Genomic DNA, 11,151 nt, shown 5'->3' on the forward strand with positions numbered 1-11,151 from the left:
TAAAGCTAGATTGAGCTGGATTTATGTCATATGCAACCAAGAGTCTTCACAAAGACAGAGCGTATGATATCATTGGACTATATACAAATGTTCATTTTTCTCTCTCCTTCCGGCCCTGTGGTTAGATTACTCACTTTGAAGAGGCAAGATATGGGATTTGCTTCATCAATGAGTTGTGAGTAGAAGTATGTCATTCTAAGAGCCAGTGCAAGATTTGCCAGGTTCTCTGCACCTGCAGTGATTGTGGCAACACATCACTTGGTGTCTCCAATAACTGGGCTCCTGAGTTAACACTGAGGAGCAGAGAATCTCAGCAAATATATGTGGCATGAGCAAGCACTAAGCATTTGTGATGTTAAGCCACGGAGACTATGAAATTTGCTGTTACTGCAGTGCAATCTAACTTACCTCGATTAACACAGACAGCACTTACCTTCGTAATATTTTCCCATGATTCATTCATCTAAAAAAATGTCAATGCTGAGCCAATACAGGAGTAATAACAGTATACAAAACAGATACTCGTATAATTCTTGCCCTCCCTAGCGAGTAAGAAAGACAAGCAATTCCAGACTATCTTGAGATTAATGGATGTATTAAAGGAGTTTATGCAGAGGAGTTATAAAATCCTATTTGCTTTCCAGATCATGAGAGTCGCACCGTGAAGATTAGATTTAGGGCAAGAAAAGACTGATCCCATGGAGTCTACATAGCAGTAATAGTAAGGAGGTAATAATGGCTTGGATTAGGGAAGTGGCAATAGAAATGGAGTGGAATAGGTAATTTGTTTCCCTTTGGCGGCTGGCCAGCATGGGGATCCAAAGCCTAAAACAGATAATTTTGAGACATACTAAAGAGGAGTACTATACCAAGCCTGGTATTTGAGTGGATGTTGAAGAAGTAGAGGGAAAATTCAAAGCAAACATTTAGATTTCAGACTTTGGGCATTTAGGTGTCATCGGTTCAGTCTGGACAGCCAAGTTTAAGCTGGATGCCTATAAAAACAGCCAAGAGATATCAGGTAGGGAATTGAATATATGGGTTTCAAGCTCAGGAGTGAGCTCAAGGCTAGAAGTCATCAACATACAGAAAGTAAAGCCATGGGTTTAAAAAATCATGGGCATAGATGAGATCATCCGAGAAGAATGTTATATTGGTTTGATTTCTGTTGCTTATAGTAGAATACCTGTAATTGAGTAATTTCTAAAGAAATGAAATTTATTTCTTGCAGTTTCAGAGGCAGGGAAGTCCATGGTACAGGGGGCACATCTGGTGAAGGCCTTCTGTGTAGGAACTCTCTACAGTGTCCCATGGCGACGCAGGCAATTACATGGCAAGCACGGCAAGAGCTCTTTCATGTGCTCTCCTTATAAAGTCACCAAGTCCACACACATGATAACCCATTATTCCATGAATGGATCATGAAAGCATAGACCTCAGGATCCAATCACCTCTTAAAGGCCTCACCTTTCATATACCAGTATCAGATTTCCCACCCTCTTAACACTGTTACAATAGGGATCAAGTTTCCAAAACATGAACTTTTAGGGGACTCATTTGACTCACAGCAAATGTGTAGACTAGACTACAGTGATTAAGAGCTTTAGAATTCCTTGGAACAGCAATATCCAAGCACAGAATCATCCAAAGGACAGAAAAAGGAAAGAAACTGATGGTATCATAGAAGCCGAGAGAAGAGATTGTTTCAAAAAAGAAGGAATGGTCAAAGCTTCAAATGCTGTTGAAACATCAAGAACTAAGAGATATCATATAATAGGGATGATGTTGGTGCATTTACATCAAGAGAAGTTTCATAGCAGTGTTGGGGGCTGAAGGCCTTATTATAAATAGTTGAGGAGTAACTTGGAGGTGAGGAGGTGGAGAGAGCAAGTACAGAAATTCTCTCAAAATTTTTCTGTAGTGAAAGGAAGGAGAATTTAAGCAGAAGCTAGAGGGAAGATACTTGTATGTATGAGGTAGACATTTAAACAAATGAGAATGCTAATGACAAGGAAGCAGTAAAGAGTGAGAGATTGAAGACATACAAGAAGTGAATAATTGATGGAGCAAGGTCCCTAAGTAGACAGGAAGAGCTGAGATCCAGAATACAGATGAACAATGGTCTTCTATTATAAAAAGAATGAAGGAGGAAGGAATAGGCAGGATTCATAAATTGTAAATTTGATTATAAGTAATAATTAACATGCGCTACCTCACCTAATTTTTCATTGAATTTTCATAAGAAACTATATAAGTATAAAAAGAAAAAAAACAGGAGTAATAGAATTTGTTCAGCTGTCCTGCTTATTAGTACTATTTTCCAGAGCTGGCTGGTTAGCTCAGTTTGTTATGGCACAGCCTTGTAACACCCAGGTTCATGGGTTCGGATCCCCTTGCTCGCCAGCCACCAAAAAAAAACTATTTTCTCTGACTCTCAAGACTCAAACCACATAGATTTATGGGACCTAGCCAGCCATTCCTTCTTCTGTAAGGTGCCTGGTACAATGTCTAAAATATAGTAGATCTTTAATAAATGGTAATTTTAATTCCCTTTCCTTGGCTAACTCTGGACTCAAATAGTCAGCTGTTTCATCTCTGATGGCATCTGATTCTCATTCTGGCTTCTCTGATCTGTATGTGCTGCTCTAATCCACTCTACCTGCCAGATCCCTCCTGAATTTATAAATAACTTTGGTTCTGGTCTATTGCTACTTCTACCCTTTTCCAGGACAAACCAATCCATTTTATAGAATAATTCATTTTAACAAAGTATACTTAAAGTCTAAATAAGTATTCTGCATAAAGATATGAAGATATTCTGTGTGTTTACACACACATACACAAATATATACACATATTAAAAGAATACAGGAGCCACTAGTAACTTATACTAGGTATAATATTCCCCCTGAAAAATAATACAACTTATAAAATTGAACAAAAACTAAAATGGATATCGATTTTCATAGTGACAGATGTTGATAAAAGATATATTTTCACAGACTTGGTCAAAATGTATCAAAGAGCACTTTAAAATATTAAATTAGGTTCTTCATTTACTAGTACTGAAAATGCATAATTTTGTTTATAACTAACAAGTATAAAACTTGTTCAAGATTGAAAGACTTTGAAGAAACTTGCAGAGAAGTAGGGGAATTAAAAAGAACCAAACATATCTATTACCTTGGTCAAAGGAAATATTTCATTTGGAAGATCAATCCAAGCAGACAATGGCTTCTAAAAAACAAATATTAATTACATAACAATAAGAATCCATTTCGGAGGTAGTTTAGTCATAGGACAATGGAAAACATCTCATCTATCTTAACTATACCTTAAATAAGAGAACATAAAAAGACTACACAACTATATATCCAAAATTCCGTTTAATAAGTATATCATTAACATTTCTCATAATATATCAGAAATATTAAAAGAAACAATATATTTTCAGCTATACAAACTCAGGGCTTCCATGACAAATGCTGAGGATTTACATACATTTTTAATTTACATACATTTTATTTACATGTTTTGTTTACATATTTTTTTATTTACATATGTTTTATTTTTATTTACATACATTTTATTTACATACTTTTTTTTCCTACTTGGAAAATGTTGATGTTGGAAAANGGATTCATAAATTGTAAATTTGATTATAAGTAATAATTAACATGCGCTACCTCACCTAATTTTTCATTGAATTTTCATAAGAAACTATATAAGTATAAAAAGAAAAAAAACAGGAGTAATAGAATTTGTTCAGCTGTCCTGCTTATTAGTACTATTTTCCAGAGCTGGCTGGTTAGCTCAGTTTGTTATGGCACAGCCTTGTAACACCCAGGTTCGTGGGTTCAGATCCCCTTGCTGGCCAGCCACCAAAAAAAAACTATTTTCTCTGACTCTCAAGACTCAAACCACATAGATTTATGGGACCTAGCCAGCCATTCCTTCTTCTGTAAGGTGCCTGGTACAATGTCTAAAATATAGTAGATCTTTAATAAATGGTAATTTTAATTCCCTTTCCTTGGCTAACTCTGGACTCAAATAGTCAGCTGTTTCATCTCTGATGGCATCTGATTCTCATTCTGGCTTCTCTGATCTGTATGTGCTGCTCTAATCCACTCTACCTGCCAGATCCCTCCTGAATTTATAAATAACTTTGGTTCTGGTCTATTGCTACTTCTACCCTTTTCCAGGACAAACCAATCCATTTTATAGAATAATTCATTTTAACAAAGTATACTTAAAGTCTAAATAAGTATTCTGCATAAAGATATGAAGATATTCTGTGTGTGTACACACACATACACAAATATATACACATATTAAAAGAATACAGGAGTCACTAGTAACTTATACTAGGTATAATATTCCCCCTGAAAAATAATACAACTTATAAAATTGAACAAAAACTAAAATGGATATCGATTTTCATAGTGACAGATGTTGATAAAAGATATATTTTCACAGACTTGGTCAAAATGTATCAAAGAGCACTTTAAAATATTAAATTAGGTTCTTCATTTACTAGTACTGAAAATGCATAATTTTGTTTATAACTAACAAGTATAAAACTTGTTCAAGATTGAAAGACTTTGAAGAAACTTGCAGAGAAGTAGGGGAATTAAAAAGAACCAAACATATCTATTACCTTGGTCAAAGGAAATATTTCATTTGGAAGATCAATCCAAGCAGACAATGGCTTCTAAAAAACAAATATTAATTACATAACAATAAGAATCCATTTCGGAGGTAGTTTAGTCATAGGACAATGGAAAACATCTCATCTATCTTAACTATACCTTAAATAAGAGAACATAAAAAGACTACACAACTATATATCCAAAATTCCGTTTAATAAGTATATCATTAACATTTCTCATAATATATCAGAAATATTAAAAGAAACAATATATTTTCAGCTATACAAACTCAGGGCTTCCATGACAAATGCTGAGGATTTACATACATTTTTAATTTACATACATTTTATTTACATGTTTTGTTTACATATTTTTTATTTACATATGTTTGATTTTTATTTACATACATTTTATTTACATACTTTTTTTTCCTACTTGGAAAATGTTGATGTTGGAAAAAATAGGAAAATGGTCAGGGCCCCTCAGATCTTCAGATCTTGCTGAGCATTGTCTGTAAATATCCTCAGGTGTTCCTTGTTACTACTTAATCTAAATTACATATGGACACCCTGGTGTCCCGGGTTGTGGACTTGGGTGTCCGGGGTTGTGGACTTAAGTATACAATATTAACAGCTCTGATCCACAGTGCTTCACAGAACTCTCAGAGAAGTCACTAGGACAGTTGCTCCTAGATCTGAATAAAACCCATTCATTTTTCTATACCCACGGCTCCCAGAACCTTTTTTCCCCCTATTACCTAGCTCACAGACCTGCATGTGGAGGGTTTGTGACCCAATTGGTGCAACAGACTCGAGGGGTCTGTAAGCCCTAGCTTTACAGTTGATATCCAATACAATCTGAACTAATTTAACCCTGGGCAAAGTGAACGCTGTAATCAGACAATAGAGACTTATTCATTTAACGTTTACATGTACTTACCATGCAGTTTATAGATAGCTCATTTAATCTTAAAACTATGTAACAGATGATGGTAGAAAAAACAATACAAAGATAAAAATTGCTATTTTTCTCCCTGCCTCTTCATCATGTCCCACCATATATAGTCAGTAAAAGGACAACAGAAGTCCAAAGAAAAGATTTTTAACTTGGACTCATATCATTTGAGTTTGTTTCTAGCTCTATTTAGGGTTCTGTGTGACCCTGGACAAGTTACCGAAACTAGAATTTCCTAAACCTGACTAATCACCAGAATTTCAGGGACAGTGTTATTACAGATGCCTTGGGCTTCACTTTCTAATCTACTATTTTAGAGTGGGACTTGAGAATCTTAATTTCTTTAAAGCTATGCAGGCGATTCTGATAAGCAGCAGCATTTGGTAACCATTGATCTAATATTATTAGCCTCTAATCCTCTGACAGAAAAAGTATGGAAATATGTGGTCCACAAGGATGGACATGAAGGGCAGGATTATAAAGACCTAAACTGTTATAACCACACTCTGTACACATTCTCACTAGAGTGGCTACAACAAAAGGTCACCTAGAATAACAAAGCCCAAACAGGCACATTCAGAATGGTATCTATACAAGTGACAGTCATCTGCAGCACCTAATTAAGCCTACCTCTCCAAGGCATGATGTCAACAAAAGTGAAGCAGGAAACTAAGGCAATGGTCCTACTAACTTAAAGAATAAAACAAAACATTTTACCTGAATGTGCAGAAAATGTGCACACACCCACATGCACTCCCCTAAAAGTTTCCAAGGTGATTATGAGGCATTTTTTAAATTCAACTACACATCACAATATACTTCTTATTCATCTCTAAAATACTTTCTGAGTACTTATGCCTGACACCATAAAGAATTCAAATACGAACAAATACGTCTTCAAGCTGGTAAAGACATGGTCATAAACATAAGACTTATAGTTCAAAGTTTTAAAAATGTTAAGTTTGGCTGGATTTTAGAGATTCTACAGGCAATCAGTAAGCCAGAAATGCCCATATTATAAATATGTTCTGGCATAACTGTTTTAACAAGCTGGTGACTATGGTATAAAGTAACTAGAAGGAACAGTGCATTTGAGAGTCTCAAAATAAGAGTTTGAGTTTGGCTCTAGTACTGTTGCAGGGAACCCTAAGCATTTTCTAATTGTTAAGCCTTTCCCTTTTCCACTTGAGAAACTGTTTTAGAAACTCTATGCTCCACTGCAGACTCTGGCCCCTGCGACTTAGCCTGCTTGCTTCCTGGGCCCGCCCCCTGTGAGATAACAGCAGTCTCACACCCCTCAGGGGCCTGAGACAAATTAGGCTCCTAAAGTGACCAACGGACTGTGTCCCACAATCAGCCAATCCAAATTAGCAGGACAGCATCCCTCATTTACATAGGAGAACCCGAATGGGAACCTGTGAGGGAGTAGAGTAGGAATTTAGGCTATGTAAGGGGATCTTTTCCTTTGTTCTGGGGGACACTGGTTTAGGAGTTCTTGCTCCCCAGTGCTCTCCTTGCTTGCAAGCAAAAAGAGGCGCTGTAACACTGAACAAAGAGTTGCAACACTAAAATAAAGAGCTATAAAACTACAACACTGGGCCGGCCCGGTGGCGCACTGCTGCAGTGCGCCGCTTGGGAGCGCGGCGGCCCTCCCGCCGAGGGTTCGGATCCCACATACAGACCGGTTCCCGCTCACTGGCTGAGCGAGGGGCGGGCGCAGCACCGAGGGTTGCAATTCCGTTGCCGGTCCCGGTCCGGTACGGGCGCGACACTGAGGGTTGCGGTCCGTTGCTGGACACGAAAAAAAAAAAGGAAAAAAAAAACAAAAACTACAACACTGATGCTGGCCTTGGATTCCTCTGGCGTTCACCCCACAACATTACTTGACAACTGTAGCAAGTCTTTAAGCCCTCTTTCTTTGAAATTCATACATCACAAAGTTGTGAAAACAAAATGAAATAGTACAAATGTTAAGGTGTCATGGGTCTTATAGTGTTCATAATTCTAATAATAATAATAAAACATATACTTTGAGTTGCTTTTTCACCAATGGTGATAAATTGCTATTAACCACTTTCTCATCTGGCCCCACATACACCTAGAAGGCTTTTTGTTGTTGTTATTACTAGATGTAATGCACGTTCTTATAGTATCTTTATAAACTGGTATGTAATAAGCATGTGTATAAAAATAAATATGCACATTATATATCCTTGAATATATTTAGATGGTCATATGTGCATACACCTTTCAAAAGAGAATTACTGAAGCCACTAATCTAATGGAAAAAATGTCACCGACTTTAGGCATAGACATTGGACAAAATCTCACAGGACAATATATTTCACTATGTATTTCTTTTTTTTTTTTTTTCAAAAGATGACCGGTAAGGGGATCTCAACCCTTGGCTTGGTGTTGTAAGCACCACGCTCACTGAATGAGCTAACCGGCCATCCCTATATGGGATCCGAACCCAGGGCCTTGGTGTTATCAGCACCGCACTCTCCCGAGTGAGCCACGGGCCGGCCCTTCACTATGTATTTCTAATTAAACACTGAAGAGAATGACAGAAAGGTCAAAGGAATGCTCACCTTAATGTTTCAGACAAACATGGAACTGCATGTAAATTCTTATTATTCTATAGGGACGTAAGTAATATTTTTAATTCAAAAATCACAATTAAATGCCTGTAGTGGACTAATCATTAATTCTAAAACATGATTCTGACAAAACTAAACCTACCTTATATTTTCCCCCAAAGCATGTATTAGCAACGAGTAGCAGTGAACACAATTGTGGTTACTGCAACTTCCCTCCTTTTATTTTTTACTAACATACTATGTTTGCTGATACACAAGGTTTGATCATAAGTAATAACAAGTCAATTCGCAAGTCAGGAAGAAATCTAAGCGTATTTTAAAACAGGATCCTTCATGTTCTTTGAATTGCCCAGGCAGCAAATTTAAGAATGCTCGAGTTCTATTGGATATTAGTGCTAATTATTAATAATACATACTTAGAATTATGCCCTTTCATCCAGGAACCTCAAAGAGCTTTTATAGCATTAATTTGTTATTTCTTATAATATCTCTGAGAGGCAGGATGGTAGGAAGTTAATATTATCTCTATTTTATAGTCAGATAAACTAGGGTACAGAGAGGTTAAGAGACTTGGCTAGGGTCATAGTGAACAACTAATAAAAAAGGGACTCAAGTTATTCTCATTTCCAGTTCAGTATATTATCCATTATATGGCTGTCTAATACACCTAAATGTATTTCTATTCTCAGGAAATTGAGAATAATGTATTTAAATAATCTAAAAACTAAAGGTAAGTGAATGGGTTTCTCATTTTTTGTGTGTTAAAAAATGCTGCTATACAGGAATACAGAGTAAAAACTAATTATTAGTCTTTGGACTGCAGCTGCAGCTATTATTTATAGGGCTTTTGCTATTTGTGGCTTTCTGCAGCCTCTGCTCAAAGTGAACTGTTCTATTTCTGACTGCTAGGTTAGCATAGCTGTGAACAACCAAGACGCAGCTGAGACCAGCGGACTAAGGAACGCAAGGTTGTCTTTCATTGTGTTCCTATTGCTCACTCTTCTTGAACACATGACCTCCTCCTAGTTCTCCATTCAGCCGATATTTGTGCAACCCACCATCCTCTATCATTGGTCTGTGGCCAGTTTAAGTAAGCTAATGTTAATGATTAAATGACAATTTTTTAATTAAAATATCAACAAAGTTATTATTTCATTTTATGAGTTTATGATACTATACTAGTTACCACTGTCCTATTCAGTTTCTGGTAAGCCTGACCTTTATGGTCCTTAGAAGACCAGTAAGCATTAGAGTATTGGTATATGCATGGGCACATATCACTAGACGGGGATTTTTAAAATTTAATATTTCAGTAATTTTCCTACATAAAGGCAGGGAGAAAGGAGAAATGGTTTTAAGATTGTGGTCAATGAAGTGAAACTAACTACTACAAAACTTAACTTACTTCAAACGCACCAGGTCTAAAACTGAACTCGTCATCTGCACGCCCTCCCCAACCCAAGCTTTCTTTACCTCATTTGGTATAAAATACACCTTTATCCTCCTCCTCCCCCAAAGCAAAACAAGGCATCATCACTGCCACTTCCACTCTGCACGCCCTCCCCAACCCAAGCTTTCTTTACCTCATTTGGTATAAAATACACCTTTATCTTCCTCCTCCCCCAAAGCAAAACAAGGCACCATCACTGCCACTTCCAGTCTCTTACCCACCAGCTGCACACAATTATCAGCTGATCTGGACCCCTGAATATTTTAGAAATCCATCTCCTTTGGATGCTGTTACTCACTCTAGGGTCCTTATCCTTCCTAACTAATCTGTTCTCCAGAACAGAAAAATAACAAATTGTAAACCTGTCCAGGGTCATTCCTCTACTCATTACCTCATCAGGGCGTGGAAGGCGATTCATGATTTGGCTCCTGTCTGCTTCTCCAGCCTCATCTTTTTTAGTAACCTAGACTTGAGCTTTAAGATCTGTAATTACTACTCAGTCTTCTCAACACATTATTTGTCCCTGTGCCGCACTTCCTTTCTGTTTGGATTCTCACTTGGATCCCCAACCCGCCCCCCCTCCCCACACCGCGGCTGGCCGGCAGGGGGATCCCAACCCGTGACCTTTGTGTTATAAGGCTGCACTCTAACCAACCCAGCTAACCGGCCAGTCCCCACCCCTATTTTTGTACCGGGAAATGTATCCTTAAAGCTGTAACTAACGGTTAGTAAAGTCAGCCACTCTACACTCTGCATACCTTGATACATCACACTTCCGATCACACTTATTTACTCTCATGTCTGCCCACTGGACTGGGCATTCCTTGAATGGATCATGCCAAGAACTTGGTTTATACTCAAATTTGGGGAGGAGGGAGATAAGAGAAGAAATAAATACCAAGAGATAAGAATCTGTAGCTGCTAAAGGACTAACGATCTATTTCAAACCTGTGCAGGGATTTAAATAAAGCAACCGATTTAGTGAAATTACTTCTAATTTAAGCTACCAGATGACAGTGCCGTGGGGCTGCAGGATGATGGCAGTGCCACCCCGACACCAGACCTGCAGTGTTGCAGGGTCCTTAGCCCCTCAGAAAGCCTCGCAGACCGTCTGCGGAGGTGAGTTCTCAGGGGGGTCGGCAGTTACATACAGGCCCAGGGCAGCCACCGAGCCCTCCAGCCAGGGGAAGGCCACCGGTCCACCTCCTAGGACTCGGCCGGCGACAAGCCACGTCGCAGCTCCACTCAGGAAAACTCCGGCCACGGATGGAAGCGGCCTCCACCCTAACACTCCCGGGGAGAAGGGGCTGGCCCCCCGGAAGCAAGATGGCGGTCTCCGCTGTACCCCTCCTTCCCCCAAGACCCCCCTTTTGCTCCCCAGAAGAGAGACAAGGACGACGCGGCGCCGATGCGGAGATCCGGGAACTCCGTGAGGCCCGCAGCCACTCCCCGGCCCCCGGGAGGTGACTTCACCTCGCGGGGCGCAGAGAGCCGGGGG

The sequence above is a fragment of the Galeopterus variegatus genome, unplaced genomic scaffold (genome assembly GCF_000696425.1).
Source record: "Galeopterus variegatus unplaced genomic scaffold, G_variegatus-3.0.2 Scaffold1962, whole genome shotgun sequence".
NCBI lineage: Eukaryota > Metazoa > Chordata > Mammalia > Dermoptera > Cynocephalidae > Galeopterus > Galeopterus variegatus.